An 8,381-nucleotide genomic window follows, 5' to 3' on the forward strand; every position below is an offset into this window, starting at 1 on the left:
AATACATGTTCCATGATATGTTCCCCATGATTAAAATCTTGTACTACCTTAAGCAGAAAAGCCCAACACTCCACCATGACACAAAACAACATCTCCTGCTTTACCTCAAGGATTTTTTCTGTGCACCTTTTTCTTCCTCCCTCTTTCTCTCTCTCTCTTCACTGATGAAGAGTGCACTCCATGCAGAATACAGACTCCTTGCTCCATGTCCTTTGACTCTTACAGTCCCCAGAGCAGGTTCTCTAACAACCCAACTCCTGGCATTGTTCCCTACAAACTATGATCATTGTCCTCACAACTCCCAAAGCCAGAAAACCTCCCCCACCCCGGGTCCCCCACTGCCGCCATCTCTGTCGCTTTCTGAAGTATGGATCATATCTCCGGGACTCACAACTCAGAAATATTTCTTTCTATAAATTGAGCATTACTGGGGAGAATATTTATAAATTACCATCACATACAATCTTTGTGAAAGAAAGAGAAAGAGGAAGAGAAAATGCAAGAATCAGAAGAAAACACACAATTGCTTTTAAGGTTTTACAGCTTAAACTGGCTGATGGAGTACAGTTTCTTCATGGGAAACATTACTGGTTTTTCATGTTTGCTAAAAAAGCTATGGTTTGTCATGTCCTTGCAGACTGTGTTATGAGTAGCTGATGGCCAGTCGTCAGAAAATGATTCTTTAAGAGTTAGATATGCAGGGGCTGGAGAGATGAGTCAGTAGTTAAGAGCACTGCCTGCTCTTTCAGAAGACACCAGTTCAATTCCAAGTACCCACATGGTTTGTAACTACAGTCCCAAGAAGTTTGACACCCTCTTCTTACCTCTGTGGAGAGGCCAGGCATACACATGATGCACAAACATGCATGGAGGCAAAATATCCATGCAAATATAAATAAATAAATAAATAAATAAATAAATAAATAAATAAAAGTTTAAAGTTAGCTATGCCTCTCAGTAATGTGATACTCACAGGTCTTACCTTCCACCCTCAACCCAGTTTAACTGACAAGGTGAACACATTTGAGCTGGCTTGGGGAGAAGAGGAAAATATGTTACAGAAGGAAATGTCTTGGGATTATCCCAACTTTCATCTAAAGGAAAAGGAAGAATCAGCATTTCTTGAAACACAAGCTCAGCCATTTTTTTTTCCAGGTCTGAGGAAAAAACGGATAGGGTTCAAGCTCCGAGGGCTCCAGAGGGGACTTTTCAGATCTTTTCTTGTAACTTAGCCTTCTAAAAAGAAAAGGCTATAGAGCCAGAGCGATGGATCTGGCAACTAAGAACACTCGCTGTTCTCCCTGAGTACCTGAGTTTGGCACCCACATGGAGTGGCTCACAACCACCTTGTAACTCTAGTTCCACGCTCTTTGGCCTCCTCAGGTCCCTGCATACTTGCGGCTCACGTGTACATAAATAAAAGCAAATACAAATCTTTAAAATGTTGAAAATGTTAAAAAACATTTTAAAGATTTATCTCAAAGATGCTCACAAGGAAAGGGACGAAAGTTAACTAGGGTGAGGGGAGGCACGGGTCATTACAACATAAGGAGAGAAGCGGGAAGGAGGACATGGCAATGGGAGACTGGGAGAGAAATGGTGAACAAAGGGAAGGAGGCAGGACAAAGATGGGGAAGGCGGGAAGAAGGGTGGGGTGAGAAAAGGTTAGAAAACATTACCAGGACACAGGAAATCAGGGGCCGTCACACACCAGCGTTTCCTGTAGGGGCAGCATCAGGGCAGGCTCTCTGCACTTCCGCTTCCGGCTTTACTCCTTCAGAGGCAAAGGGAGACCTGGAACACACCGCAGGGGCTGCCTTCTTTTTCTTAGACGGGGCCTTAGTAAAGCCACACAATCATGGGTCTCTTTATGGTTTAGAACACATCCATGACGGCCACCGCTGGAATTTTTAAGCATGTAAATTTGGGTTCCTTCCCTTGGCTCTCCAGGATCAAGAAGTTGCATTGTCTGTTTTACAAAGGCTGTTCATAGCTGAGAAGCTCCACTCCGGGCTGCCTGACTAAAGCACAAGCAAGGCCAGCTTGTGCAAAGACAGTTAGGTCATGCGCACTCAGAGTAGCTGAGCACAATTTGTGCTTAGAATTGGAAAATTTTAAGGTTTTTTGTTGGTTGTTGTTTTAATTTGTGTGTGTATCGGGGGAGGAGGGTGCACACGCACATGTTGGGGGCCTTGCTGGAGAGGACAGAAGAAGGGTCAGATCTCCTGGAGGTGGAGTTACAGGCTGTTGTGAGGTCTCCAATGTGAATGCTGGACTTACATTTGAGTCCTCTGGAAGAGCAGAAAGCATTTTGAAAGGCTGAGCCATCTCTCCAGCCTTATACACACCTATCTAAAATCAAGTAAAGGCATTGGCTAAATGAGTTATTTGCATTTTTCTTAGCCACTCCTCAGGTTGGTTCCTAGTCAGTGAGTATTATTCACATTAAAAATGGGAGCCTCAGGAAAGACAGTGGAAGACTTTAACGGAGGAACAAAAACAGGATCATCTTGTCAGCAGAATCTTGAGCAGCCCTAGGAGACCTTTTGGTGAGGAGGTATGATTCTATAGGGGCCTATCTTTTTTTTTTATTATCTTTCACCATTTTATAATTATTCGTATAGAAACTAGTGGTACAGTAAACAATTCTCATCTTAGAAACAGATTCGTTTTGTTCAGTGGAGTTCAATGTAATTGATGTTCTCTGTACAAACACTTATTCTGAGCATTATATTTTTGTTCATTATAGGATACTATCCAGTTGTGCATGCATTAGCAAATCCAGTTGAGCCTTTCTGATCACCTATGTATAAATATACCTGTTCTTCGGGTTTCCCTTGTGAAAATTTTAATCCCTTACATCCCCTTTTATTAATTCACAAGATAGAGGCATTTATTTGTGCATTTATTTTATATTAAGGTAAGAATTCTGATTTTGCTGTTTTGAAAATGATCTTTGGAAGAAGGCAGATGTTAACCTGGCTGACGGTGTGTTGTCCCAACAGTTTCCGATGGCAAGCTCTTTCCTGCCAAGTTCTGGCTGGTTTTTGATGGTCCCTGACTATCTAAACTAAAAGCAGAGAACAAACAAAGCATGTTGACCGTTAAAGTAAGATGACAGGCGGACAAGTGGCCAAATGGGAATACCTCGCTCTCACCTGCTTGGGCACAGAGAAGAACCAAAGCAACAGGTGGCATTTTGAGGACAGTGACAGTGGGCAAAGCCTGGAGCTCAGCAAGAGAGGGACTGGAACCTTGTAAAGGGTACAGAGCTGAGATGACAGCAGTGGAGGAAGAGAAATACCCAGCATCTGCCACTCCAGCTCCACACCTCAGGGAGTTGCTCTTGTGCAGGCAGGTAGAGAATTCCAGCAATGTCCACTAGGGTAGATGTTGGCAATGCTAGCTGCGAGAGAGCATCATAATCTCCCAGGGATTATAACCCACTAGCTAAGTATCCTGATCTGCACAGGCTCTGAAATCATCATCTCCCGGTGAACCCCAGGGTGTTGTGACAAGGATTGATCTCCCCATTTTATTTTATGTGCATGAATGTTATGCCTGAATGACTGGCTTTATATTAAGTTGGTGCAGTGCCTTCAGAGACCAGAAGAGGATATTGGATTCCCCTGGGACAAGAGTCACTCACAAATCATTGTGAGCTGCCATGTGAGTGCTGGGAATTGAACCTACATCTTCTTACAAGAGCAGTCAGTGATCTCCCCCCCCCCCCCCCCCCGCCTCTCTCCAGGGCTTTGCTTTGTAACCTTGGCTGCCCTGTAACTCTCTCAGTAGATCAGGCCGGCCTCGAACTCACAGAGATCCGCATGCCTCTGCCTTCCAAATGCTGGGATTAAAGGCGTGCACCATCACCTCCCTGCTCAGCCAGTGCTCTAACAGCTGAATCATCTCTCTATCCCCATGGGGAGCGATCATGAAAAGAGAGGAGAGAGAGCCTGGATGGGTTCAAAGATGAGTTCATATGATTTTTTTTCCATGCTTAGAAACGACCCCAAGGTCATAAATATTCAAGTAAACACTGTCAATTGAGCCACGCATCAGCATTTGCTGTTGGATTTCTGCAGACTTTTAAAGAAGTTGATCCCAGTTCTTCTCAAGCCATTCCATAAAATGGAGATAAAAGGATCTCTTCCAAATTCATTCTGAGGCGAGCATCACCCTGTTACTAAAACAAGACAAGGACAATAACAACAAACTATACACTAATATCCCTGAGGAGCATTGATGCAAAATTTCTCAAGCAAAATACTCGCAATTCAAACTAAATAGTATATAAAAATGTCTTTCAGCATGGTCAAGTTAGTGCCTTTCCAGGCATGCAAGGCTGATTAAACATATGCAAACCAATAAGAGTAACATAATGCATCAAAACAACAGATAAAGATTACTGTCTTCTCAATGGATAGAAAATGTCATTCAATAAAATCCAGCATCAAGAGCTGAGGAGGTGGCTCAGTGTATGCTGTGCAAACCTTAGGACCTGAGTTTGATTCCCAGCACCCAAGTAAAGACTTGGTTGTGGTGGCCGGTGTACACCTGTTATCCCAGAAGTGGAAAACAGAGAAAGGTGAAACCTGAGGCCTTGCCGACCAGTCATTGTAGACAACTCTTCATTGACAGTGACTTCATCTGAATAAAAAAAAAAAAAACAATGGAGAAAATGAGAGCGGATGATACTTGACATGGAACTGTGGCCTCTAGATGAACACACATGGACATTCATACTTGCATATACATATTCATACATGCCCCATACACATTAGGATTAAAATCCTGAAATAAGTATAGAAGTCTTCAACATAGCAAAGATTATAGATGATGAATTCAAAGCCACCACTGTAAGAAAGATCAAAAGATCAAAGCATTTCTTCCAAGATTAGTAATGACAGAGGGATTTCCACTCCTGATACCTTTATTCTACATAGTACTAGAATATTTAGCCAGAGCCATTGAGCAAGAGAGTGAAATTAAAACCATCAAGTTATGAAGGAGGTCAGTTTATCCCTACAGGCAGAAGAGATGAAGGTACATATACAATAACTTTTATCAGAACTTCTACCAAATGATTACTAATTCAGTAAAGTAAAAGAATGTAAAATAATCAGCACACAAAACCCAATAGGTTTTCTACATACTGACAGTAAATATATTGAGAAAGAAGCCAGTAGATCAATTTCATTTACAACAAATGCAAAAATAAAAAAATAAAACACTAAGAATAAATGTAACCAAGGAAAGACTTCTATAATCGGAATTATGAAACACTGAAAAAGGAAAATGCAAACCAAAAATGAAGTACCACCCATGTTTCTGGATCAGAAGAATTAATATTTTTACAATGGCTACTGTAGGTGGAGTCTGTAGGTTTCCTGGCCACCCAAATCAGAAATATCACACAGAAGCAGTATTAATTACAACACTACTTGCCAATAGCTTATGCATATTTCTAGATAACTTACATCATAAATTATCTCATTCCTATTATTTTATATTTTACCATGAGGCTCATGGTTTACCCATAAGGTTCCAGCAGCTGTACGGTATCTCTCTGACTCTACCGTCTTTCTCCCAGCATTCAGTTTAGTTTACCCACTTAGCTCTATTCTGCCCTGCCACAGGCCAAAGCAGCTTCTTTATTAACCAATGGTAATAAAACATGTTCACAGGATACAGAGGGGAATCCCATATCAGTCTACATTCAAAGTCATCCACAAATTCAATGCAATGCTTTAATTCATAAATTCTAGAATTCATATGGAAGCACAAAAGATCCTGAATAACCATAGCAATCTTGACCAAAAAGAATAAAGCCATAAATATCCAGATATCTTGTTTCAAGATATACTAGAGAGCCACAGTGACCAGAATAGTGTGGTACTGGGCACAGAGGCAGAAACGCAGAACAATTGAACAATCATAAACTTAGGAGTAAGTGTGTCAATCGTTAGTCACCTGACTCTTAACAGTGCTACCAGAGGCTTATGCTAAAAAAAGGGCAGCATGTAACCAATGTTGCTGGGAAGACTTGGCATTCACACAGGGAGGTTTGAAGCTCCACCCGATCCCTCACCCCATATAAGCATCAGTTCAAGATGGATAGAAGAATTTAATACATAAGACCTGAAACTCAGAACAGAGGAAACTCTTAAAGCCGTTGGTGCAAGCACTGATTTTTCTGGAAAGAACCTTAAAAGTTCAGGAAAGGAAAACAAACAAACAAAAGGTGGGGACTATGGGGGGGTAGGAAGGGAGGGAGGGAGAGAGAGAGAGAGAGAGAGAGAGAGAGAGAGAGAGAGAGAGAGAGCGCTTTCTTTCAGCAAAGGAAACTTTGCCTGAAGAGACAACTGGAGAATGGGAAAATGCACCTGACATTCAAAACTCAAATAACACAAAACAAAAACCTACTTTTAAAAAATGGGCCAATTGACAATACTCTAAAGAAGAAACAACCAACACTGTGTGAAAATTATATATATATATCATGAACTGTCAAGGAGATGTCAATCAAAACTATGACAAGTAACATCTTACCCCAGTGACAGTGACTATTATCAAAAGAGCAAAAAGCAAAAAAAGAAGAAAGGAAAGAAAGAGAGAAGGGGAATGAGGAAGGGAAAAAAGGAAGGGAGGAAGGGATGGAAGGGAGGAAGGAAAAAGAGACTGGTAAGGATGTAGGGAAACCAGAGCTCTTACATACTGTTAATAGAATATAAATTGGTACAGCTACTGTGGAAAGCAGGTGTGAGTCCTTGGAAAACTAAAAATAGATCTGGTATGTAACCCAGCTAGCTCACCTCTGGTTATACACACAGAGAAAAGCAAACCAGCAAAACAGAGATGCCTGTGTGCCCATGTTTATTGTAGCACAGATTACAACTAGGATATGGAATCAGGCTGGGTGCCCAGCAACAGAAGAATGGGCAAGAAAACTAAGGCTAGTACATACATTGGTGTTTTATGCTATTACACTTAACACTGACACCTGGACATTTGTAGTAAAATGGATGATATTTATGTGAAGTAACATAAACCCAATATAGGAAGACAAGTTCCCATGCTTTGTTTTGTTCTGTTTCTAGTGTATGGAAGTTGAGAAAAGTTGCTCTTAAAAGGTGTAGTGGTCTGAAGAATGCCCCCCAATAGCCTCACATATGTGAATGCTTGATCCATAAGAGTTGGAACTGTTTCGGAAAGGATTAGGAGGTGTGGTCTTGTTGGAGGAGATGTGCAGGGATCAGGCCACACCATTCCCAGTCATTCCGGTTCTCTGCCACCAGTTTGTGGATAAGATGTAAGCACTCAGCTCCTGCTGCAGCTCCACGCCTGTGTACCTGCTTCCAAGCTCCCCACCATGATGGTGTGTATATTTATGAATGACTGTGGATGCTGGCAGGCATGGGGCCATAAGGTAGACAGGATAGACAAGGAGACGGGAGACTGACTAGTTTCTATTACTGGCTGAAAAACCAAGAAGGCCTCATTTGTAGTCACTGGTGACTCAATGCTGATATATAGAAAACTGCAAACAAGCAACACTGGCAAGGTCTCGAAGTTCCACTCACTTTCCAGAATGTTCTGCTTCTTTGTTTGGGTCTTGGTTACTAACTGTTTTCTATAAATACTAAGCATCTTAGGAAATCATTTCCCCCCAGTCCTTGATCTTCCGGACTGACAAGTGTTCCGGAATGGGCTGCCTTCAGGGTCTCCGTGGACTGAGCACTCTCTCCAGGATGTGGGCTGCCCTCAGATGGGAAACCACGTCCTGGGATTTGCCATTATTGGACTCACCCTCACACATCACAGGGGACTCACTCATCCTTCACAGGGGGTGACGCCTCTGCTCTTGGTCTCAATGGTCCATCATCTCTTCTCACAGAAACTGTTCTTTCTCAGCTCTTCACTCTTCAGGATCAACAGGAACTTGTGTTATGTTCTTTATTCATGTTTGTGCTGGTTACTTGTTAAGTGTCAACGTGCCACAGTATACACTCACCTGAGCAGAGACTCACCAAGCCATTTCTCAGATCAGCTTTGCCTGTGCAACTCTCTGTGGGTGATTGTCTTGATTGTTAGTAGGAAGACCCAGCCAACTGTGGGTCATCCCATTCCCTAGGAAGGGCTTCTGTGCTATGAGACAGGAGAATAGTAGAGGGAAGCTAGAAGCAGAAGTGGACATAATGAGTGCATGGCTCTCCAGGGGCCATGGAGATCTTGACTATGACAGGACTTGCTGTCTGCGGTCCTGCCTTCACTTCCCTCCAACCCTGGATTAACCTGGAATTGTAAGCCTAGCAAGTCCTCTCCCCTTCTATGGTGCTTTGTCTTAGGGTTTGTTTTTATCACAGCAACAAAAATGAAAC

The 8,381-nt window shown here is 42.3% G+C and overlaps 1 non-coding gene across 1 annotated transcript; it reads left to right on the forward strand.

Moving 5' to 3' along the window:
* Window positions 1-952: 952 nt before the first annotated feature.
* On the forward strand, window positions 953-1,079 carry LOC126486888 (small nucleolar RNA SNORD22). Its single transcript, XR_007588225.1, has one exon. It is a non-coding gene; the product is annotated as a small nucleolar RNA SNORD22 (small nucleolar RNA).
* The last annotated feature ends 7,302 nt before the right edge of the window (window positions 1,080-8,381 follow it).

This window comes from Alexandromys fortis, unplaced genomic scaffold, assembly GCF_014885135.2.
Source record: "Alexandromys fortis isolate MF-2015 unplaced genomic scaffold, M_Fortis_MF-2015_v1.1 scaffold_145, whole genome shotgun sequence".
Lineage (NCBI taxonomy): Eukaryota > Metazoa > Chordata > Mammalia > Rodentia > Cricetidae > Alexandromys > Alexandromys fortis.